This window comes from Rosa rugosa, chromosome 3 (assembly GCF_958449725.1).
Source record: "Rosa rugosa chromosome 3, drRosRugo1.1, whole genome shotgun sequence".
NCBI classification, from domain to species: domain Eukaryota; kingdom Viridiplantae; phylum Streptophyta; class Magnoliopsida; order Rosales; family Rosaceae; genus Rosa; species Rosa rugosa.
This window is the reverse complement of record NC_084822.1, coordinates 48,565,847-48,590,942: the sequence shown is the minus strand read 5'-3', so window position 1 is coordinate 48,590,942 and position 25,096 is coordinate 48,565,847. Positions and strand designations below refer to the sequence as shown.

Here is a 25,096-nt window from a genome sequence, read left to right as displayed (position 1 = left end):
AACATTTTCACCTTATAATTTTTGCAGTACGGTACTAGCTTTGGTGTGAAATTCACACTAGATTTTTTTTTATAATTAAATATCTTTTCGCGACGGCAAAGTATCCGTCGCAACTAAATTAGCCTTTGCGACGGCAATAGTTTCGGTCGCAAATGCTTTTTGCAATGGAAATTTACCGTCGCAAATGGATCTTGTGACGCCACCTATTGCAACGCTGACATTTCCGTCGCAAAAGCTTAATTTGCCGTCGCGAAAAGTATTTGCTACGGCAAAATCACGATTTGCCGTCGCAAACTGCCGTCGCAATCGGAGTTTTTTTTAGTAGTGTAAGGACCCATCATAGTGCGCTGTGGCGGCGCAATTGGCACATAAATGGCTCACTCAAATGTCCATAAGTACGAAATACTTGTATTCAGTCACTAGCTGTAACGCAGAGGTAGATTGAGTGGTGATGGGTCGTAGACGAATTAGCATGGTTGCATGCGATATTGCATCACCCCAAGCGGATATAAGGGGATTGGTGCGCATTACCAATATCCAGACTATCATCGTAGTTGTTTCCGCGAGACCATTTGGGTGTGTACATGGGAATATGATGTCCAACATCAGTCCCATTGCAATAATCATCAAAAGTCTTTGATTTAAATTCTGTAGCATTGTCAAGTCCAATTGACTGAATAGGATAATCCAGGGAGTGAGCCTGTTGTCATATGATATGTGCTAGGAGTATAGTATAAGTAGCATTTACAGGTGGACAATGGCACAACACGTGACCAGCGTGTTTGCGTGTCAACCAATATTATGAGATATTTAAACGTCCGCAAGTTGGTTGAATCAGTCCACATAATCTCCATGGATTCTATGTAAGAACAAAATGACTATTTTCATATCCTTTGCATAGGACGGTCTCAGTCCTAATTTCCTTAAGGAACACCCTTTATAAAACGAGCGAGAGGCCTTAGAAGCAACCAATGAGGATTTGGCTGGGCTTGAGCTTCTAAAACGCTATTGGAAGCAAAGTTGGTGATCGCAGCATCACTCGGGGCGCCATCACCATGATGGACGCCTTCCATGGCGTCATGGATACGGACTGTGCTAGCCCTAGGTTGGTGGTGGACGGCGGCGGCGGTCATACTTAGTCCTAGAATCAACCTTTGATTCGTGCTTCGCTTCGCTCGAAATAATGGATGTCCGTATGAAGTCTTTAGTAGACGGATCATCATATCATGACCAGGATTAGGGGTGATCATCATGAGCCGGGCTAGGGCCGGCCTGAAGGAATGGATGGATTTCAAAACTTTTTAATTAGTGCGGAATTAGTTTAACCATTAAACTACTAACTAAACATAAAATCCATTCATTTAACCCATGATCTTGGCTTATTGTGATATGTATATAAACATAGCATGCATAGTAAGGAAGAACAAAGAGGGAGTTTATGTTCTACTCACCCTTGGAGCGTGATTTTAATCCGATCCAAGTGAACCACCAAAGTTCCTCTCCTTGATCTCTCCTTGTGTGTGTTTCCTCCACCTTGAAGCACCTTGGATTAAGAACTCCTTCTTGTACTCCTTCTTGTGCTTGTAATCTTCTCTTTGATGTAACAAGTAAAGCCACAAAAGGATATGGCCTCTAAGGATCTTCACCAAGTGAATCAAGAGATGAAGAAAGATGAAAGAAAAGAAGAAATTATGCAAGTGTTCTTCTTTCCTTTAATTTCTGAAAAATGGACCAAGAGAAAACTCTTTCTCTCTCTCTAATCTGAAAAATAATGGTGTAGAGATGCTACCATTATTATGTCTATGCTTTCACTTTTATATAATTGGAAATAACTCCAATTACTAAAAGAAAATATTGACTTTCATAAAGCCAATATTTTGGCTGGTCCATACATGTTATTGGGCACTAAAAATGTGTCTTGGGCTTTCATTTAAATCTCATTTAGTGAAGCCCAAGTCCACACCAAAATCCGACAATCGTTTAGGCCCAATAGGTTCGGTTTTACCCGAAAATTCTAATTATGTTCAAATAATAAATCTAATTAATTATTTGGTCATAACCAACTCTTGTTTAATCTTCTTCATATACAATCTCAAGGATCCACTTATATGGTGTGCAATCTCTTAGGTTCTAATTAACAAGGCAGTGAAGTTTATAGAAACCATTCTATTTTGTTTACGAATCAAAAACTCCATTTTTGATTCTCCCTTGTTATTAGGATTATAAATGTTTATTAATCCTCGGGGACTTCACAAGTCATGAGTGACGTCTTGCAACATATCATGACTACCCTAGTTAATGTAGAATGACAAAGTACCTATTCAATTGGAATTACAATACAATACGGTCCTTCTCTAACACTATGTTCTAAATCACATCATCGGGGTATGGAATTGATATGTCAATCCTCTAATGTGATTTTCATTCTTATGTGATTCTTAGAATGTGATTAAAAACTCCTTTTTAATCTCATTCAATGCTTTGGCCAAAGACTCATTGAATCACATCTTTGAACATACACCTTATTTACTTAAGGATAGAGATTCCTTGTTGTACACTCACATGTCTACATGACCGAATTGATTATACCAATGAATGCATCTATTATATCCATTAAGGGACACAATATTATTGCATCATCAAGAGATAATCCATTCACTCATAAGACAACTATGGTGTCTCAGGTCAAAGGACTAATTTGTATTATTGCAATTTAGAGTTCAAGTTTGACATGTAAGTAAGACTCCATACAAGAACTCTAATGATCGCGTTCAGTGTACTCTTTAAGTTAAGAGCACCCACATACTTGTATTAGTGTCTCTACACAAATGACAAGAGACATATCATCCTCCATATTGAGCATACATAGTATGTGCTAGTCTTTCCGGATTATCAATGTCCAAGTGATAATCCTATGACTAGGAACCTTTTAGGATAAGAGTGTGAAAGAGTAAAGGTCTCACACATCTAACTCTTTAGATTACTTTCTCTTTAACTCATATTCCTTGGACCTTGTTCAATCAAATATTAAATATAAGCAATGAACAATAAACTTGCCCTTTTGATTAATAATAATTACAATAATAATTACATCAAAATGATTGTTTTAGGACACAATTCCTTCACGGCCCTACCCTAAATTTTAGGGCTTAGGGTCGGGCCGGGCCGGGCCTAGTCAAAGTCAACAAAATTTAGGGTCGGGCCGGGGCTTAAATATGTCAACCCTTACCCGCCCTAAAAACCCGATCTATTAGGGCCGAAAGGGCCGGGTCGGGCAGACCTTCCGAATATGGCCAAATAGGGCCGAAAAGGGCCTTATTTTGTTTAATAAAAAAAAAACTTACATTATTTTTTTTTCCTCAAAATGTGGCTCAATGGTTATATAGGTAATATAAGACATTGTTTTTAGTTGATCATATTTAATGTGTGTGTGTGTGTGTAGGAATTAACTTATAACATTTATTAATATTAGTTAAGATGGTTATATTCAATTAACTATCTCTCTAAATCTCCTAATATTAATTGTTATGTAACAAAGAAAATAAAAACTAAAGAAAACAAAGCTTAAGAAATCAATTACAAAGAAAGAGATAAATTGCATATTATAGAAAAAAAAAAGAAACATAATTAAAAAATAGAAAATATAGAAAATTATTAGGGCTTATTTGGGCGGGCCTAAAGGGCCGGGCCGGGCTTGGCCCTAAAGGGCTCAAACGGGCCAGGCCGGGTTTCATTCTCATGGCCCATACCCTACCCTATTTTAAAAAGGGTCGGGCCGGCCCGCCCTAATGCAAGGGCCGGGTCGGGCTTCGGCCCTACGGGCCGGGCGGGTTTAGGGCCAAATGATGACCCCTAACCAGGATAACCTATCTTGTCGTGACAAAACCAATATGTGTCTAAATCCAAGAGATCTTATCTCATGACTTTATTAGATTTAATAACTCGAATAGTGACATAGAGTCCACTAGAAAGACACATAAACTTCTCTAAGATGCGCATTTGTTCGCAATCGTTAAAGGTATTGCAAATGAACTCATTTCCATTCTCTACATGCGTTTTCGCATAGAATTCATTGGCTATTCATAGGTGCGATTTTCCCTAGGAGCGTAGAGAGTTTCTGTGACAGTAATCAAGGTGCCATTTGGCAAGGGGAACTTGGGCTATTCCATGTCCTTGAATTAATACTGATGGCCCAACCATCGTAGTCACAAAGTAATATGCTCAGAATAAAAAATGGAGTCATAATGAAAAGAACTCGAAATTTTATTCATAAGCCAACGGAGTACATCATTGTCTCTTAACCATTAGGATAATCTAATCTAAATGCTAGATAATGTAAAACAAAGGTAGTCGTTTGACTTATTTCGGTAACTCCAAAATAAATATGACTAGGTGAGTAGAGAGATATCGGTGGAGCAAAGCTCGCTCAAGTACCACTTATCTCAAAACCTTCCTAGACATCATACTCATTTTGGATGAGCCTATGTGAAGAAAAACTAAACCAATGGCATTTACTACAAAATATATGGCAATTGCCTATTACATCTCTTGGAAAAATAAAGACTTAAACAGAATTGACGATCTATTAATCCCAGCCAGATTTGTAGTCTTCAACCGTTCACTCTAGATCATCTTCTTGATCTTCTTGTTCGATATAGTGAGCTTCTCTTGCTTCACAATATGTTTTGTAAGGGTGACAATTTCTTCACGAGCTGTACAAATGTGTGCCCAATGACCGAATACTCCACATCGAGAAGATACATATCTTTGCTCAGACTCCATTGATTGAGGTGCTTTGAAAGCATCATTTAGATGGCTCTTAGTGTTGGTGGCGCCACCAACATGGCTAAAGGCGTTGCCTCCCTCTCTCTTTCCACGTTGACCTCTTCGGTTCTGTGTTCGCCTATTTTGGCGGTTACCTTCCCAAGTAGAGCGATTATATGGACTAGAACATCCAGAAGTATCCCTAAGATTAGGGTTTCGCTCTTGGCACCTTCTCTTAGGGGCGCAACTATAATTGGATTCCGAAATATGCTCTGTTTTCACAGATCTCAAATTATAGTTTTTCACAAGGATGTTGTCGTGCTTTTCAGTGACATTCATAGCTCTAATGAGCTCATGAAACCTTGTGATCCGACCTGCAGTAACGTCGATTCGATAGTTCTTAGCAACCATCAATGCATAGACGGGGAAGGTAGAGAGAGTCTTCTCAATCAACATCGCATCTATGATCTCTTTACCACAGAATTCCATTAAAGATTTAATGCGAAGTGCTTCCGAGTTGTAGTCAAGAACTGACTTGAAATCATAGAAGTGAAGGCTATGCCATCTCACTTCTAGGTCAGGAAGCAGGGAGTCGCAGACGTTGCCAAATCTTTCTTCGAGTGAGAGCCACAGCCTTCTGGGGTCTTCTTCATTCATACACCCGTACTGGAGCGAATCATCCATATGACGAGTCATTAGGATGATGGCTTTCGCCTTACTTGCCTCTAAGGATGCTCTATTTGCTTCCAAAGCTTGAGCTTGCTCAATAGTTAGCACATCCTGGCTAGGCTCGAGAATCATATCCAGGATTCCATCGGCCTTGAGATGCTAGCAGACATCACGAACCCACCTGTGATATCCAGAGACAGTTGTTCCCAATGGAGCAAAGTCCAAATTGTTCAGGTTACTCATCCAGAAAGAGAACAAGCAAAAAGGGTTAGTTTCGGAGCAGAAAAAGCTACCACGAAAACATATAAAATTTTTGAGCGTAATTGCTCCCAAGAAATTAGGAATTTTTTAGCGTAATTGCTTCCAAGAAATTCAATTCCAAGAGGTATTGGATTAGATCAAAACAATGACATAAGTGATCGATCATAAATTCTCTACAAACTCTAAGTTTGGAGATCTCAACAAGCTCCAAGCTTGGAGTGAGCACGAACTCCCACAGTTCGGCTTAATTAGGTCTCCCCTATGATGAAGAAAGGGGGGTAGAAGAAGGGAGTTTGCAAGTGCCCGAGAAAAAGAAGAGAAATTGAATAAAAACTAACAAAAATGGGAATTTTTAGTAAAAAATTATCTTGAAATAGGTCGTCGACAGTGGCCTGAAAAAGTCGCTGGAGCTGACATGTCGCCTAAGTGGGCCTGCGTCAGTGGGTTGTGGCTTGGGCTGCCTCCTTTTTTTTTTCTCTTTTCTTCTTCTGCCGGTTTTTCTGAAGGATGTTTTGGTTGCCGGTTCAGTTAGTTGTAGACTTGTTTTTGGGTTTTTTCTTCCGGTTCGTGACTCCTTGGATTAAGAGACTGTTGTTGGAAAATTTTGATAGCAATTAGAGGTCCGGAAGGTGGTAAACCGGTGGAGTATTTGCTACAGGTGGTTTGGAGCTTCCGGTGGCCAGTTCGGTAGGTTTCCGGCCGGTTCTGGTTGTTCTTCCTTCGGTTCTAGACTCCTGGTGTGGAGGGCTTCAAGGGTTGAGGTGGAGCAGAAAAGGCTTCAATGTTTTGTATTCAAATTTAGGGTTTTAGCTTCTTGAATCAGGGTTTGACTATTTGTTTCAGGGTTAGGGCTTCGTGCTGATAACGTGTTTAAGGAAAACTGAATTGGGAGAGAATTGAGTCGTGCTTTCATTGATAATAGGGGCCTCTTTATATAGAGGATTACAAGACATAGAATCAGAGTTGTACAATGAAAGATAATCGTACAATTAATCAGATATCTATGAATATATAAGAGAATATCTCTAATTCAAAACTCTATTACAACTAGGTCAAGTAACCTAGAGTTTGGGCTAGACACATATTCTGGATTTACTTGAACATTTATTTTCTTTTTTATTTAATTTTTTTACTATTTACCATACTGCCACTCAATTTTTAAAAATTAACATAAGATCTAAGGCTTTTACTGTCTTTTCACAATCAAAGTGGGTTCTCTTAAGTATAATATAGATATAGATATAGATATAGATAAGTATTGGTTGGTTGCTGTTACGTCTACATTAAAAAGGAGTATGATGTTTTAATCAACTAATCAAAATGGGTTCTCTTAAATATAATATAGATGAGTCTTGGTTTGTTGCTATTACGTCTACATTAAAACAGAGTATGATGTTTTAATCATAGTTAGTAATTTTTCATATTATACGCAAATAAAACACGTTTTTAAGTTTTTTATTTTATTTTTTATAAAATGGAGTAATTCAACGATCTATTTGATAAAAATAATACAAGTACGTATTTTTCGCATACTATAAACGTCATGTTTATTACTAACTATGGTTTTAATCAACTATATCATGTATCTGATTGAAAAACTATATCATGTATCTAATCGAAAAAATCATATCAGTAATGTATTCAAATATCTTAATATGTAGACCTTTGAAAGAAAGTGAGTGTAGCCAATTATTTTTAAGGAAGTCCATCGAAAGAAAGTTATCTTAATTTGGACGTAAATAATTGGGCAATTGTAGAACAAATCCTCCACAAGATATTGATTAATTCTTGGTCAGAAAATGCTGACTGAGACACTTGGCAATAATACAATTTTTATTTTTACAATTAAGCTTCTTAACACACTCTCATTCCACCCTTTTTTTCACATACCTTCCTCAGCAAGTGGGGGACCGTTTTGGCACTTATAAATGCAGCCGAGAGGCTTTATATATAGTCTTCACAAGCATTTCAAGTTCTTTCATTATTCTCAACTGTCCTGAAAGGTGAGCACTCCAATTTTCTCCAAATTTGTTGGAGATAAATGATATAGATAAGTCTTGATTGGTTCACTTGGTTGGTTGCTGTTTCGTCTACATTAAACAGGAGTATGATGTTTTAATCAACTAATCAAAATGGTTTCTCTTAAATATAATATAGATGAGTCTTGGTTTGTTGCTATTACGTCTACATTAAAACAGAGTATGATGTTTTAATCATAGTTAGTAATTTTTCATATTATACGCAAACAAAACACGTTTTTAAGTTTTTTATTTTATTTTTTATAAAATGGAGTAATTCAACGATCTATTTGATAAAAATAATACAAGTACGTATTTTTCGCATACTATAAACGTCATGTTTATTACTAACTATGGTTTTAATCAACTATATCATGTATCTGATTGAAAAACTATATCATGTATCTAATCGAAAAAATCATATCAGTAATGTATTCAAATATCTTAATATGTAGACCTTTGAAAGAAAGTGAGTGTAGCCAATTATTTTTAAGGAAGTCCATCGAAAGAAAGTTATCTTAATTTGGACGTAAATAATTGGGCAATTGTAGAACAAATCCTCCACAAGATATTGATTAATTCTTGGTCAGAAAATGCTGACTGAGACACTTGGCAATAATACAATTTTTATTTTTACAATTAAGCTTCTTAACACACTCTCATTCCATCCTTTTTTTCACATACCTTCCTCAGCAAGTGGGGGACCGTTTTTGCACTTATAAATGCAGCCGAGAGGCTTTATATATAGTCTTCACAAGCATTTCAAGTTCTTTCATTATTCTCAACTGTCCTGAAAGGTGAGCACTCCAATTTTCTCCAAATTTGTTGGAGATAAATGATATAGATAAGTGTTGATTGGTTCACTTGGTTGGTTGCTGTTACGTCTACATTAAACAGGAGTATGATGTTTTAATCAACTAATCAAAATGGTTTCTCTTAAATATAATATAGATGAGTCTTGGTTTGTTGCTATTACGTCTACATTAAAACAGAGTATGATGTTTTAATCATAGTTAGTAATTTTTCATATTATACGCAAACAAAACACGTTTTTAAGTTTTTTATTTTATTTTTTATAAAATGGAGTAATTCAACGATCTATTTGATAAAAATAATACAAGTACGTATTTTTCGCATACTATAAACGTCATGTTTATTACTAACTATGGTTTTAATCAACTATATCATGTATCTGATTGAAAAACTATATCATGTATCTAATCGAAAAAATCATATCAATAATGTATTCAAATATCTTAATATGTAGACCTTTGAAAGAAAGTGAGTGTAGCCAATTATTTTTAAGGAAGTCCATCGAAAGAAAGTTATCTTAATTTGGACGTAAATAATTGGGCAATTGTAGAACAAATCCTCCACAAGATATTGATTAATTCTTGGTCAGAAAATGCTGACTGAGACACTTGGCAATAATACAATTTTTATTTTTACAATTAAGCTTCTTAACACACTCTCATTCCACCCTTTTTTTCACATACCTTCCTCAGCAAGTGGGGGACCGTTTTGGCACTTATAAATGCAGCCGAGAGGCTTTATATATAGTCTTCACAAGCATTTCAAGTTCTTTCATTATTCTCAACTGTCCTGAAAGGTGAGCACTCCAATTTTCTCCAAATTTGTTGGAGATAAATGATATAGATAAGTGTTGATTGGTTCACTTGGTTGGTTGTTGTTACGTCTACATTAAACAGGAGTATGACGTAATACCAAAACCCCGAAAATGAAAATGAACAAGTACAACAAAAATAATATAAAAGCTATTGCAATGTGGTTCGATGTAGCTGGTTGAACTGCTTCCATTTAATATCATACAATACTGCTCCCAAATACATGAATTTTGGAAATGATTTTGGTACTTCATCGCATAGGTATTGTATGTGTGTTAATCTCTTTCCACATGCAATCCATATATCGGATATTGTGAAATTAATTACTTAATATGGTGTTTCATTTTATGAAGCATATGACATTTGAGACGAAGCAAAAAAGGAATTATGTTGTTGTTGGAGCATTCAACTTTGTAGCAGATAAAAGCAAAAAGGTTTTTTGTTGTATTCAATTTTTTTTTTTTGCATGTGTTGTATTAAGAGAAATTTTGGACAAAATTTCGGTGTAAAATTTTAAATATATTTTTTATGTATAGATATTTCAGAAATTAAGAATTTTGCGGAAATGTACCGAAACTTTCGGGAAGCTCTTGACGGAAATGATATAGCATATGGATTTCATTTCGGTACTTCAAAATTACAGAAATTTCGGCAGTTTCGGAGAAATTTGAAACCTTGATTTGAGCCCATAAAATTTGATATATAGGCTTATCTTGTCGTATAGTTGACTTTTTTTTTCAAAAAGGGGAGGCTCATACCCACGCCCATGTTATTTAATATAGATTGATGCATCGGGGGGAGGGGGGACTTTTATCTTGCTCAATTTTAAATTAGGCAACGTCAATATATATATATATACAGATTTTATCCAGAGCGAGGCCTCGCTTTGAAATTTCAGAGCGAGGTTAGGGTTTAGGGTCACTTTTTGGTCTCATATCCACATCTCGACCGTTCAGTTTTTAGGTACTAATGTATAGATCATCTATACAAAATTTCAGCCAAATTGATGATCTTTAAGGTATCTGACTCACTTAAACCAGTGGACGAACTGAATCTGTCCAACCTAAACCGTACTAGCTTTAAGGCAGTTATCAATGCCTTAACGACCATCAATTTGGTTGAAATTTTGCAGAGATGATCTATACATTAGTAGCTAAAAACTGAACGGTCGAGATGTGGAAATGCGACCTAAAAGTGACCTTAAACCCTAATATCGCTCTGGATAGGATCTGTATATATATATATATATATATATATATATATATATATATATATATATATATATATATAAAGAGGATAAAGAGATGACCTCTTTAAACTTCAAAAGTGAGGATTTTTTATTTTTAGCATGTATTTTCATAATCTAAACCAGTCATTTTCTAGTTACACACACATATGAATACAAAAAATTAGCCAAATCAGACAACGTTGAACTATTTGATTAGCACAATGTTTCGTTTTAATTTTATCTAACGGTTTACATATATTTACACAATTTTGAGTGACCAAATGATTACGGAATGAACAATTCTTAAGTTCACCCCTAGGGTGAACGAGCATATTCACTCCCATTGTCGATTAACATACTTTTACTTAATAAATTTATATTTCAACGATCCATATTATAAATAAGGCTTTAAAGATCATCTCTATAAAAAAATCAATCGAATCTGAAATTGTTTAATTATCTAATTGAATCAAGCAAATGGATGGTTCTAACAACACTTACTGCTATTATGATGAACCGTCTATGTATTTCATAGAAATGAATAACTAAAAGCTCTTCAATTTGATTGGTTTTTTACATAGCTAATCTTTGTAATACGTTATACAACATGAATGGTCGAATTAGAAAATTATAAAGTTATTATGCCTTAATCGCAAGAGATGGTGAATATGCTCATTCACCCAAGGGATGAACCTAAGAATTGTCCTTATGGAATTGATTAATTTTTTGTAGACACAATTCTTGCATTGAAATCATTGAATTATGTCATATTTAGTGTAAAATAATAAAAATCCTCAAATTCTTAAAGTAAGAATGTCCTCTCTTGATTCTCCCTATATTAACCGTTCAGTTTTTAGGTCCTAATGTATAGATCATATATGCAAATTTTCAGCCAAATTGATGATCGTTAAGGCATCCAAAACTGTAATTTACACGAATGGTTTCAGCTTTGACAGATTCGGTTCGTTCGTATAAATTGCAGTTTTGGATGCCTTAACAATCATCAATTTGGCTGAAAATTTGCAAAGGAAAATGATTTATGGCCTCAATGAAGCCTAAGATTTGTGGCCTCAATCTTAGGTGTCATGCCATGTTACCTACACACATCACATATTTGTCAAATCATGTCATGTAATTCTTGAAAAAAAGACTATCTTATCCTTCTAAAAATCTAATGACTCTAGGGGTCATCATGGGCCGGGCTAGGGCCGGCCCTACCCTAAATTTTAGGGCTTAGGGTCGGGCCGGACCGGGCCTAGTCAAAGTCAACAAAATTTAGGGCCGGGTAGGGTCGGGCCAGGGCTTAAATATGCTAACCCTTACCCTCCCGAAAAGCCCGATCCGTTAGGGCCGGGTCGGGCCGGCCCTCAAATAGGGCCAAATAGGGCTGAAATGGGCCAAAAAAGGGCCTTATTTTGTTTAACAAAAAAAAAACATTATTTTTTTCTTCTCAAAATATGGCTTAATGGTATATATTGGTAATAAAAGACTCATTGTTTTTTATTGAACATATTTAATACACACACCGAAGGTGGAAGTCACTGAAATTTTTACCACTACCATATATTCATATACGGACGACATCCAACGGTGCATTTTAAAAAATTTCATTTCGTCCCCCATTTTGCTCATGGAGGATAACAAGCCTAATAAACGAGTTATACTACATTAATAGGCATATAGGGATTATGTGCGATCAAAAAATTTTGAAATGGAAATCGACCAATCTGAAAATTCTCATATGTTTATACAACATTGATAGGTATTGTGTAAAAAAATTAGGCCGATCTGCCATGAATAAGGCGCCCAACGTAGCGGTCAACGCTTTGCACAAGCAAACTTCCCTAAGGGGAGCGGCACCATGCGCGGACAAACGTTGCGGAATTTTGACATCCATAAGTAGACCCCCTACCCATGAGAGTGTGGGAGCTGAAAGATCGAAAAAAGTGAATTGCCAAGGACCGGTTAAGAGCATATTTGTTTTATGTTCTATTTAGGGTATTGAGTTGACCGGGTAGATCGAGGTCCAACCGAATGCGGAAATTGTTGAAATTTCTACCACTAACATATATTCATATGCAAACAACATCCAGCGGTTCATTTAAAAAAATTCCATTTCGTCCCCCATTTTGCTCATGGAGGGTAACAAGCCTAATAAACTAGTTATACTACATTACAAGACATATAAGGATTATGTGCGATCCAAAAATTTTGAAATGAAAATCGATCAATCGGAAAATTCTCATATGTTTATACAATAGTGATAGGTATTGTGTAAAGAAATTAGGCCGATCCGCCGTGAATAAGGCACCTAACGGAGCGGTCAACGCTTTGCACAAGCAAACTTCCCTAAGGGGAGCGGCACCATGCGCGGACAAACGTTGCGGAATTTTGACATCCATAAGTAGACCCCCTACCCATGAAAGTGTGGGATCTGAAAGATCGAAAAAAGTGAATTGCCAAGGACCGGTTAAGAGCATATTTGTTTTATGTTCTATTTAGGGTATTGAGTTGACCGGGTAGATCGAGGTCCAACCGAATGTGGAAATTGTTGAAATTTCTACCACTAACATATATTCATATGAAAACAACATCCAGCGGTTCATTTTAAAAAATTCCATTTCGTCCCCCATTTTGCTCATGGAGGGTAACAAGCCTAATAAACTAGTTATACTACATTACAAGACATATAAGGATTATGTGCGATCCAAAAATTTTGAAATGAAAATCGATCAATCGGAAAATTCTCATATGTTTATACAATAGTGATAGGTATTGTGTAAAGAAATTAGGCTGATCCGCCGTGAATAAGGCACCTAACGGAGCGGTCAACGCTTTGCACAAGCAAACTTCCCTAAGGGGAGCGGCAGCATGAGCAGACAAACGTTGCGGAATTTTGACATCCATAAGTAGACCCCCTACCCATGAGAGTGTGGGATCTGAAAGATCGAAAAAAGTGAATTGCCAAGGACCGGTTAAGAGCATATTTGTTTTATGTTCTATTTAGGGTATTGAGTTGACCGGGTAGATCGAGGTCCAACCGAATGTGGAAATTGTTGAAATTTCTACCACTAACATATATTCATATGAAAACAACATCCAGCGGTTCATTTTAAAAAATTCCATTTCGTCCCCCATTTTGCTCATGGAGGGTAACAAGCCTAATAAACTAGTTATACTACATTAATAGGCATATAAGGATTATGTGCGATCCAAAAATTTTGAAATGAAAATCGATCAATCGGAAAATTCTTATATGTTTATACAATAGTGATAGGTATTGTGTAAAGAAATTAGGCCGATCCGCCGTGAATAAGGCACCTAACGGAGCGGTCAACGCTTTGCACAAGCAAACTTCCTTAAGGGGAGCGGCACCATGCGCGGACAAACGTTGCGGAATTTTGACATCCATAAGTAGACCCCCTACCCATGAGAGTGTGGGAGCTGAAAGATCGAAAAAATTGAATTGCCAAGGACCGGTTAAGAGCATATTTGTTTTATGTTCTATTTAGGGTATTGAGTTGACCGGGTAGATCGAGGTCCAAACGAAGGCGGAAATTGTTGAAATTTCTACCACTAACATATATTCATATGCATTTTAAAAAATCCAGCGGTGCATTTTAAAAAATTCCATTTCGTCCCCCATTTTGCTCATTAAGAAGTTAACATTACATTGGTAAAATGGTTTCAACTCGACCAATTGATTATTTTTAGTTATGTTGATTACTTGATTTATTTCAAAATTGGTATTACATGAATATATTGTCCAATTTGAAATAATAGCTTTGTAATTATTACAGTTAATTAGTTAACAGTAATTATTGGTAAATATTAAAATACCCATAAGATTATATTAAAACGGCGGCGTTTTTGCCGAATTAACGGTTAATTCTTTAAAAAAAAATTATTTTTTCTTCTCAAAATATGGCTCAATTTAAAAGACTCATTTCCTAATATGGCAGATTGAAATAATTTTCTACACTTCCATAGTTTTATACATATAACACATGTAATAGAAAATAACAAAAATAAAATATAAATTTTAGGGCCGGGCTTTTAGGGCCGGGCCGGGCCTAGCCCTTACGGGCTCAATCGGGCCGGCCCGCCCTAATGGAAGGGCCGGGCGGGCTTAGGGCGGGCTTAGGGCCCAAGGGCCATATGATGAGGCCTAAATGACTCTAAATTATTTTGGCTTTCTTTTTAAAAAAATATATATTTTGGTTTTTTTTTTTTCATTACACTATGCTTAGATTTAAACAACAATTTTTTTCTTCAATCAAGAATAGAAAAAATTTCATGTAATTTAGTCAATAGATTTGCACTTACATTCAATCAATAGATTTGCTCATTTGCATAACACATGTATATGAATTCAACCATTGTTGGGTTCCTGCAAATTTTGAAAATATAATATGAAAAATACATTCATATGATTATATATATTCTTTTGTTCATTTTTTTCCCTTTTATGTAGCTAGAGTTTAAACGTTAGATTTGAGTTCATTATTTTTTTTCCCTTATATTAGATTGTAGATGGTAATTAATGGCCGCTACTAACATGGAATTTTTTTTTACCTCTTAATTTAGACATACACATTTCCCAAATTCAATTTATTAATGCTATTTTTTTTTGGGATGAAATTAATCAATATTTGGGAAGGAAAGTTAATGTCTATTTCTTGACACCTAATTCAATATATTTAATGCTATTTGGAAAGAAAAATTATAGGAAAGAATTTAATTAAATGAAGAAAAATATTGGTCAAAGAATCTGTAGACAAATCTCTTAAATTAATACATAATTAATAGCTGATATTTTTTTCGTCACCTAATTAAATTCATTAATGTAATTGATTCACCCTCTAAAATCTAAAAAGAAATGTAAAAGGGTAAAGTTGGTGTTGCAATAGTATGATGTGGCAAGATATATTATGTGGAATTGAAAATAAAATTTGTAGTTGCTTACATGACATGACACCTAGGATTTGAGGCCACAAATTTAAGGCCTCATTGCGGCCCCATATCATTGCTCATTTGCAAATATGATTTATACATTAGGACCTAAAAACTGAACGGTTAAGATGTGAATATGTGATCGAAAAGTGGTCAAAATATGGAAATCCGTACCGTAAACTAAGTTAAGGATATCTTTAGCAGAGAAGGCCTGTGTGTGTGTGTGTGTATATATATATATATATATATATATATCTTAGATTCGAATAGAACTCGATTATTCTTAAATTTGGCCTAGTGAACTCCATTATCGAATTTGGCACTATTAGTTCTAGTTGACTAACTAAGGAGCCCTCCAGCTTGGGTGTTATGGGATAGCTTAGTTATCATGAAGTTCAAATGAGAATCAAGAACACTCGCCACAATGCACTTCTAGGATAATGCTTGCCCACTGGACATGGAAGCCCTAACGCTCAAAGCGTTCGTAGTGATCCGGCCACTTGATATGGAAGCCGAGCAGAATCTTAGTCCAGCATTTCAGCTCTGTTCCCGAATGGTGATATGGTGATCGAGCGATCTACACACTACAAGACTTGCATCACATGGATTTTGGGGCTGTGTGGATTGAAGGTTAGCTGTGGCTTTACTCTAAACCCTAGACGTATTCATGAACTAGCTAGATCAGTACGCCAAGCATCATCCCACCTAATTAAATGGATTTTAGAATCACTAATCTAGGTTTCTAGTCCATCTCTGAACCAATCAATACCTTAAATCAAATAAACAATTTTTAGAGTCTGCTGCATGCTGCAGGGTAAAAAACATTTATTTCATATGTAAGGCTAGAGTTCGGATATCTCCTTTAGCTTCTTGCTCTTGTCAGTGATGCATCCATCTTAGAACGTCATCACAAAAAAAAGCCCTATATGTGACCTATCATGGTTGACTTTTTAAAAAAAAATAATTATTAAGATCACTGTAGTATGAGAATGATTAAATTGACACGAGCTGAGATTAAGATGAAAGGTATCGAATTTCAAAATTTACAGATCATGATCGCACTACCTTAAAAGATTCATGACCATGACGCCTGCTACCATATCCTCTTCCTCTTGTTTTATACACCGTTGTCAATCCTTCAAGTACGTTGTGCTGACTATATCAATTTCTCTGAATCAATGGTTGAAAAATTGTACCTAGCTATGAATAAATTACGTGCCTTCAATTGGTATCATCCTCAACTGGGCTAGAAAATTAAATTCAACCAACGCAACATAAGAAGTACTACTTAAGTCGCCACTTATTCATGTTGAAATATAATGCTAATTTATTAGCTGACTAACACTCTTTAACGAACCTATGACTTATTTGATTGTCTGAGTATCTATATAATTTTCCTCATCATTTAGTTTATATTATCTCAAACAATGGTATGAGAATCAGTACCTAGGCACATACATATATAATTCTTCTTCAAAATACCTCTACATATATATAAGCGCGTGCGTTGTATTAGCGTAATTCGATAGTTATGTATATCAATTGCCATCCTCATTTTGACCACGTGGCCGGAGTTGGTAAGTATCTCGGGTTTTTGCGTAGTTGATAGGGCGTGTGGCTTTAGAAGTTGACCTGAGTAAAAAGTAACATATTATTCTTGGTTTTGTTTGCACTCTTATTCTAATTCGTCTAATTATATAATTATGCAGTGCTCCTGTACAACGGGAATTGGCATATATAGCAACAATTAATAAAACTAATGTGCAAGCCGGACACAAGTTTATCAGTCATTAAGAATACGAAGTTATATGCAATAATTTTATTAATTTAGAAGAGGGTAGCTAATTTTAACATAGAATACATCATTGTATTGTTCGCAAGCAATTACTGAAAGTGAGTGCATATATATAATTTGCTAATTAAAAGATTGAGCAAATGATCGAGCTGCATGGGTCACACCCAGAGGCGGAGCTACGTAGGGGCACGGTGGGTCCCGTGCCTCAGTAATATTTTAGTATAAAATTCTTCTAGTTTGGCTGTACCATTGATAGCTGGTTTGTTGTAGTGGTAGATGCCATTTTGCATGTGGATGTGCTCCTGGGTTCGAGTATTACTAGCAACAATGCACTTTTTTTTTTCAAACATTAATATTTTTCTTTCTTCTCAACAAAAAAACATTAAAACTATTCTCTCTTATGAGTTTAAATTCATAGATAAATTATATTTCTATTGGGAAAAATTGTCTAAAATCTAAAAACTATAAGTTTGATTAATAAAATATGTAATTAAAAAAAAATATTGATCCTTCCGTAATATTATTTTAATTTTTTATTTTTATTAAAATTTTGATATATTTTAAATTTTGATTTTTTTTGTTTTAACTTTGGAGTGCCCCACTAATCATAAATTTCTGGCTCCGCCACTGGTCACACCGGATCGATAGTACTGCTACAGTCCGCTTACGATGTGTGCCTTCCAGACCTATAGTATTGCCAGTTTCATGCCTCTTTGGCATTTATGTTCACTTTACAAAGCTTGAAAACTAATACGATAATTTCGTGGTAGACCAGTGACTACTGAGCATGTGACGTTTAATGAATTATAAGAGCAAGTTCACCCGTTAAAATCACTGGGTCAATACTATTCACTGTTTTTTGTCTTTCATTTCCACCATCTAGGTCACTGGGTCAGATACTGTTCACAAAAGATCACCGAATGTTAGTTTGCAAGTCAGGAAATTGACTCAGAGTGACCTTTTGTGAACAGTATCTGACCTAGTGACCTAGATGGTGAAAATGAAAAACAAAAACGCAGTGAATGGTATTGACCCAGTGACCTCAACGGGTGAACTTGCTCTAAGGTGACAATAGACTAGGCACATATTTTGAATTATGATAAGAACCATTTATGTAGAACAATTTTAGTTTTTTCAACCAATTAAGTTGAAATTTAGTATAAATGATCTACGTGTAGAGGCCTAAACTTTGAACAGTTGGATTGTCAAAATGTGAATGAAAATGAGTTATATCACTCTGTGTGATCCCTTAAAATTCCGCCCCGGGGGTGGTTTCCTTAGTAGATGGCTTTATATACATGGACATTCATGATTCATGATGTCTATTTGTTTATTTATTTATTTTAAATTTACATAATTTAAGAAAAGAAACAATGATTTATGGATCTTGCAGTTATGTATTGTCCATTTATCGAGGATGATTAGTTCCTAACCACAAATCCGCGGTCTCTGGCTCGGTGGGATAGCTGAAGCTGAAGCAGTTCTTCTGGGTATCATCAATCTTGCTTTAAAGCACGACCTGAAAAGGGTGAAGGTAGAATCGGATTCAAAAGTGGTATTAACAGAACTTGCTTCTACTACTACCTGCAATGACTGGAGAATCTTGCCGATATTACTTTGATGAAGTTACTTGGGACTGGGTTCCCCGTGAAGCGAATCGGGCGGCTCATATTGTTGCTTCGCTTGCCTATCGGTCGGTGGGTCTTCAAAGATAGTCAAATCTGCCACCACCTTCCTTATGCTTGGTTCTCAAAAATGATGCCCTCCCTTGTCCACACGAGGAGGCTGATTAAGCTGACCATTGGAAGGTCTTTTGCTGTTTAGATTACTTTCCTCTTCCTACTTGTGTATGGATGCAGTAGGTCTGCCCTTTTCTGGGCTCTTTGGGCTCTGCCTGTAATGAAATGCTTTCATTATTTAAAAAAAAAAAAAAAGGAAAAAAAAAAGTTCATTCTCTAAATTATATATGGTCTCGAGTTGCTTTTTGTTTGGAGGTTATACTGATATGTACGTTATTTTGTAGCCTTTTATCTTTTTTTTTTTGGAAAATGGTCCGTGCGGTACCCGATGTTTGTCTCCTTATAACTTTTGGTACCTGAACTTCAAAAAATATCAATACGGTACCGAAGGTTCTCAACCCGACCGAAGATAGGTACCTAGAGTCGTTAGCTCTGTTACGGCATCTGCCAACTGACATATTTTGAAGGGCATTTTCGTCCATTCATATGTTAATTTTTTTTTTTTTCTCTAAACATTTTTCCTCTCTCTCTCCTGTACAGATCTTTTGATTTCTTCGATCATGAACACTTTTCATCCTAACCAATTACAGAGTTCCATTTTATATAAAAGTTTTAAGAATATTGCTAATCTTGATAATGATGGTCTAGATCAAAGTGAAGGCATGCATGTCTGGCTGAGCAAATGGGCACCACATTAAGTCACTTTGAGCCACATGTTTGATCAATCAATCTGTGGCATGAACAATCTCTGTCTTCTTCGTTCTTCTTTATCTTCTTCTTCCTTTGACGCCGGTAGGTGGCTGTCCTTGGCCAATTAGCCTATCAGAGAATCGTTCCGCCAGAGCCGCTTTCGATCACCACCATATGGCTTGATCCGGCGACGGCCAAACCCATGATGAAGGGGATGATCGAAGGCAGATCTCGATTGCGGCGGAGACACCAGCAACTGCGGCGGAGGAGGAAGCATTCATTTCCTCTGCCTCCACACTGCCTCCCAGGCCTCCCACCAATGGACGAGTTCCGTCGGTCGAAAGAGCTTTCTCTTTGAACTCTTCTTCTTTGATCTCGCAATTTTAATTTCAAGATTTGCATTGCCCGATTCAATGGCTAGGTCCACGAAGAGTTCTATCAAGCCTAATTTTCTAGGCTTTTGTCTTTAATTTTCCATGTTTCTCTAGCAAGAAAATGATTTTGTTCTTGGAGAATTTTGTGTATACAGATTTGATGATTGAGTATGAGAATTGGTAGAACTTTTATTTGTTTTTGTGCATGATTAAAAGGATAGTGGGATTCTATGGGCCAGCTCCCATTGTCATTGAATCGGACCAGCAGCTGAGAGCATTGTATTCCAGAAGACCTTATAGTCTTGAAATGTCCAGCTTGATTTCTACAGAGTTTTTGAAGATTGGGTTTGAGGTGCAGAAGAAGGTGAAAGAAGGAGATGGGATGGACTAGAAAGTCTGAAATTCTTAATCCCAAAACACACCCCAAATTAGTTTTTTGAATTTTTCAGATCTGACAAAACCCAGATTGAAGAGAGGCAGAAGGGAAATGGAAAATATGATCGATGAAGAAGATGAGATTTTAGTTTCAAGTTTTGAACAAAATCTTTAGCTGGAATTTGGGAAATGGAAATCGATGAAGAAATAAGAATGATAAGCAAGGAGGAAGTGACGATGAAAATTCTTCTTTTGGACCTGTGAAAAAAGAAAAGAAAAAAATTGCTTTTTTTATTATATGAAAAAGAATAACCAAAGAAAAAAAAAGGGGAGGGGGGTAAATTGGTCATTTCAAGTTCAAAATTGCCAATTGGCAGGCGCCGTAACGGAGCTAACGGCTCTAGGTACCTATCTTCGGTCGAGTTGAGAACCTCAGGTACCGTATTGATATTTTTTGAAGTTCAGGTACCAAAAATTATGAGGCAAACGTCGGGTACCATACGGGCCATTTTCCTTTTCTTTTCTTTTTTTTATGAGAAATTAGTAACCTTTTACTTGGCAATATTAATTAGTAATACTTGGCCAAAGTTAATTGTTCATCCGTTAGCTCATGCATGTCGACACTTTGCCACAAATAGCTATTTAATTTGCTTGCTTGTCTGTTGTTGTTGTTATTGCTGTATTTCCTCTACTTTTAAGGGATGATCAGTAGAACTCACCTAATGTTAGGACATTTGCACTTTTGGTCAATCAATTTTAATATAAGAGGTACGTGTTTTGAGCGGAAAGCATAATATTCTTATGTGAAAATATATTATATTTTTTCAGTTCACTATATATATATATATATATATATATATATATATATATATATATATATATATATATCGAGCGCCATTAAGAAATTCCTTTTTTTGGTCTTTTATAGGGATAGAGCATTAGACCAACTTTTCGATCACATTTCGGCATCTCAACCGTTGAGTTTTTAGATCCTAATGTGTACATCATTTCTGCAAATTTTCAGCCATATCGGTGATCATTAAGGTATCAAATTAGATTAAATCAATGGACGAACCAAATCTGTCAAACTTGAACTGTTCATACTTATAATCTTAAATCTCCATTTTGAATGCCTTAACGATAATTAATTTGGCTGAAAATTTGCAGAAGTGATCTACATATTAGGACCTAAGAACTCAACGGTTGAGATGTCGAAATGTGATCGAAAAATTGGTCTAATGCCCTATCCCTAGAAAAGACCAAAAAAGGGATCTCTTATTGGAAGGGACCTGATATATATATATATATATATATATATATATGGACATCCCGGACGGCCTCGATCAAGCGGCGAAGGCGAAGGTGATCAGAAACTCAGTGATGTGCGGCGAGCTCGCTGGAAACCATGGAAGCCCATCGAGCTTGACTTCAAACCCTTCGCCGACGAGTTCAGCCGCTTCTGAACTGCTCCACGTACTGGCCTGGTTCCGTCCGGCAACAGAAACGCCGCCGTCGCTGCCCGATCGAGGCCGGAGGAGCGACGTCAGCACTTTTTCTGGGTTGCGGACGTCCGCTTTAGAACCCGCCCATATATATATATATATATATATATATATATATATATATATATATAGGGACCTTAAAGTGAGAATGTTTTTATTTTATATATATATAGTTACCTTAAAGTGAGGATGTTTTTATTTTTAGAGTGTATTTTAATAATCACAACCACTCATTCTTTAGTTACCTACATACATATGAATCCTACAAAAAATTAGCCAAATTGGAAAACATTTAACCATTTAATTAGCACAATGTTCGTTTTAATTTTATCTAACGGATTACATTTGTTTAATGACCAAATGATTATGGATTTGGTTGATTTTTTGTAGGCGCATTTCTTGGAATCTAAAGGATCAACTGTTAGAATCATTGAATTAGACCATATACTAGTGTAAAATAGTAAAAATCCTCAAATTCTTAAAGTAAGGACGTCCTTTCTAGAACGGGCCTCTATATATATATGTGTGTGTGTGTGTGTGTGTGTGTTTGTGTGTGTGTGTGTGTGTGTGTGTATGAATATGAGCAGCCATTTTAGTGAGGGTTGGTCATTTTAAGGGATCATTTGATAGGCTTACTTTTCGATCACATATTCTCATATCAACCGTTTAGGTTTTAGGTTTATATGAGTAGATCATATCTGCAAATTTTCAGCCAAATTGATAATCGTTAAGGCATTCATAACTACTATTTACATTTAAAAACATGAACGGTTCAGGTTGGACAGATTCGGTTCGTCCATTGATTTAATTTGGCTGAAAATTTACATAAGTGATCTATACATTATTGCAAAAAAACTGAACGATCGAGATGACGAAATGCAGTCGAAAAATGGGTCTCACAAGGGATCCGTTAAAATGACCAAAAAAAGAAATCCCTTAGTAGAATGGCCCTATATATATATAGGGAGCGGTTCCAAAGAGAACGTTCGCACTGTTGCTAAAGTGCGGACGTCGACGCAGCAGCCTCGATCAAGCTTCGACGGCGCGTCGCCGCTTGCTGGACAGAGGCCAGGGGTAGGACGGACCGGTCTGCAGTCAGGTGGAGTCGCCGGTGACGAGGTTGTAGGTCTGCCCAGAAAGTTGCAGTTGCAGGTCGAGTCGCTGCCCAGAACCTGCAACCTCGACCTCCTCCGACCTCGATCGCTGCCCAAAACTGTCTGGGATGCCTCCGGCCTCCGTCCGCCAAGCCCCGAGCAGCCGTCGCCGCCTGGAAAGCCGCTGCTGCGTCGCCGTCCGCACTTTAGCGAAGTGCGGACGTCCGCTTCAGAACCGGCCTCTATATATATATATATAACATGATTCCTCTGTGTGACATATGTGGTGTAAAGTAAATAACGCAATATACATATGACCGGTAGAGAGCGGATTTAGGGAGGTGAGACTAAACAGTTGCCCAACCTTGATTTTTTTTTAAGGTGATGAAGTAGGAAGGTCACGAAAGAAAAAATAGCAGCTGGAGGCAAAGAAAGGGGGTAGAGGAAGAGGAAGAAGATGAAGCAAAGCGTGCAGCATCTTTAATTTCTTTTAGCAAATCACTAAGTAACACAACGTCGTTCCTTAGCCTTATTGAAACCTTTTTTTTCAAAATTGGGTTGTTGTTTTATTTTTATATTTATATTTATTTATTTATTTTTATTTTTTTGAAGAATAGAGTTTGGAAACCAGTCAAGCTAGGAGGCTCAACCCCACGCCCAGTCAAAATTGGGTTAATTGTGGTAAAAGTTGCAAAAACTCAAAACCCTTTTTAGCTATATTTATGGGAGATTTCTTCTATGCACTGCCAGTGCAAGTGAATTAGCAAATTCAACAGATCTCAGCCATTGGTATTTATAGGTAACATTTTTTTTTAATAATAAAAATAAATACTAGATGTCATCCAACTTTCAATTTTTGTTGGTGCAAGAGCACCGACGTGCATTGAATACTCTCTCATTTTTATGTTCCTTCCTCTTGCAACATCCTAGCAAGCCACGTACTGCTATTTCAACAAACTTCAATCGATCAATGAAAATATATAGTGAAATCCACACTCCCTATTTTACAATCGACACTCCTTTATCTTTTTTTTTTTATCTTTTTGATTGAAATTCTTATATATAAAAAGACAAAGCTAAGTTACTAAAAAAGGAAACATGGAGTGTGGATTGTAAAATGAGGAATGTGAATTTCACTCCCCATGAAAATTCTATAAACTCTAATTTAATTAACCAAATAATCAGGAATTTCAATGGAAGGGATTCTTCATTTCTTTTTGGGTCAACCCAAAGTACCAAAATGAGCCAAAATTATCCCACTTACCCCAACAACAAATTTTTATTCTGAGCTACCCAATTTAACATAAAAAGACAATTTTACCCTCATCCATATTAATCAACTACCCATATGCCATCGATCTCTCTCTCTTCCGATCTAAAATGTACTCTCTCTCTTGGCCAGCGCACGGCCTTCAGCGTCTCTGGTCTAGATGGTTGACGGTGAGACGAGGCCGACAATGACGTCAACGAAGAGTTTGTCTAGCTGAGAAGCCTGAGCGAGCTCGGAGTCGTGAAAGTACAGATCTAATCGAGACATCGCGCCATCGATCATGCAGCCGGCGGCGAGTTAGTGCAGCCGAGAAGCCCAAGTGAGCTCAGAGTCGTGCAGCTCCTGTATGTCACCTTGAACCTCTCCACCTTCTTCAGCATCCCTTTGAAATCAGACCTGGTAGGCGATCTCGGAGTCGAGCTTCGAAGCACTGGCAATAAAGGCATCCAACTCTTGACGCGGGTGCCCAGAGCATTTTCTGGATGCCGAAATCAATTCTTTTTTCTTCTCAAAAAAAAAAAAAAAAATTTGGGTCAAAATATTGCAGGTTTGATTAATATCCATATTTGTTATACATGACAAAAAAGAAATCGAGTAGTAGTACAACAAAAAAGAGTAATCTCCTCAATTATTGGGGGGCAATAAACGTTTATTGGAGGGGCAATAAAATATTTTTCAACATTTATCGCCATCCAATAAAAGTTTTGAATTGATGTAATCTCCTCATCTATTTCTTTAA

The 25,096-nt window shown here is 36.5% G+C and overlaps 1 long non-coding RNA gene across 1 annotated transcript; it reads right to left on the bottom strand.

Annotated features, from left to right (window-relative positions):
* Nucleotides 1-18,535: 18,535 nt before the first annotated feature.
* Nucleotides 18,536-19,251, bottom strand: LOC133735213 (uncharacterized). Its single transcript, XR_009858842.1, has 2 exons — nucleotides 18,930-19,251; nucleotides 18,536-18,832 (listed from the first exon to the last, which is right to left on the bottom strand). It is a non-coding gene; the product is annotated as an uncharacterized LOC133735213 (long non-coding RNA).
* Between the last annotated feature and the right edge of the window lie 5,845 nt (nucleotides 19,252-25,096).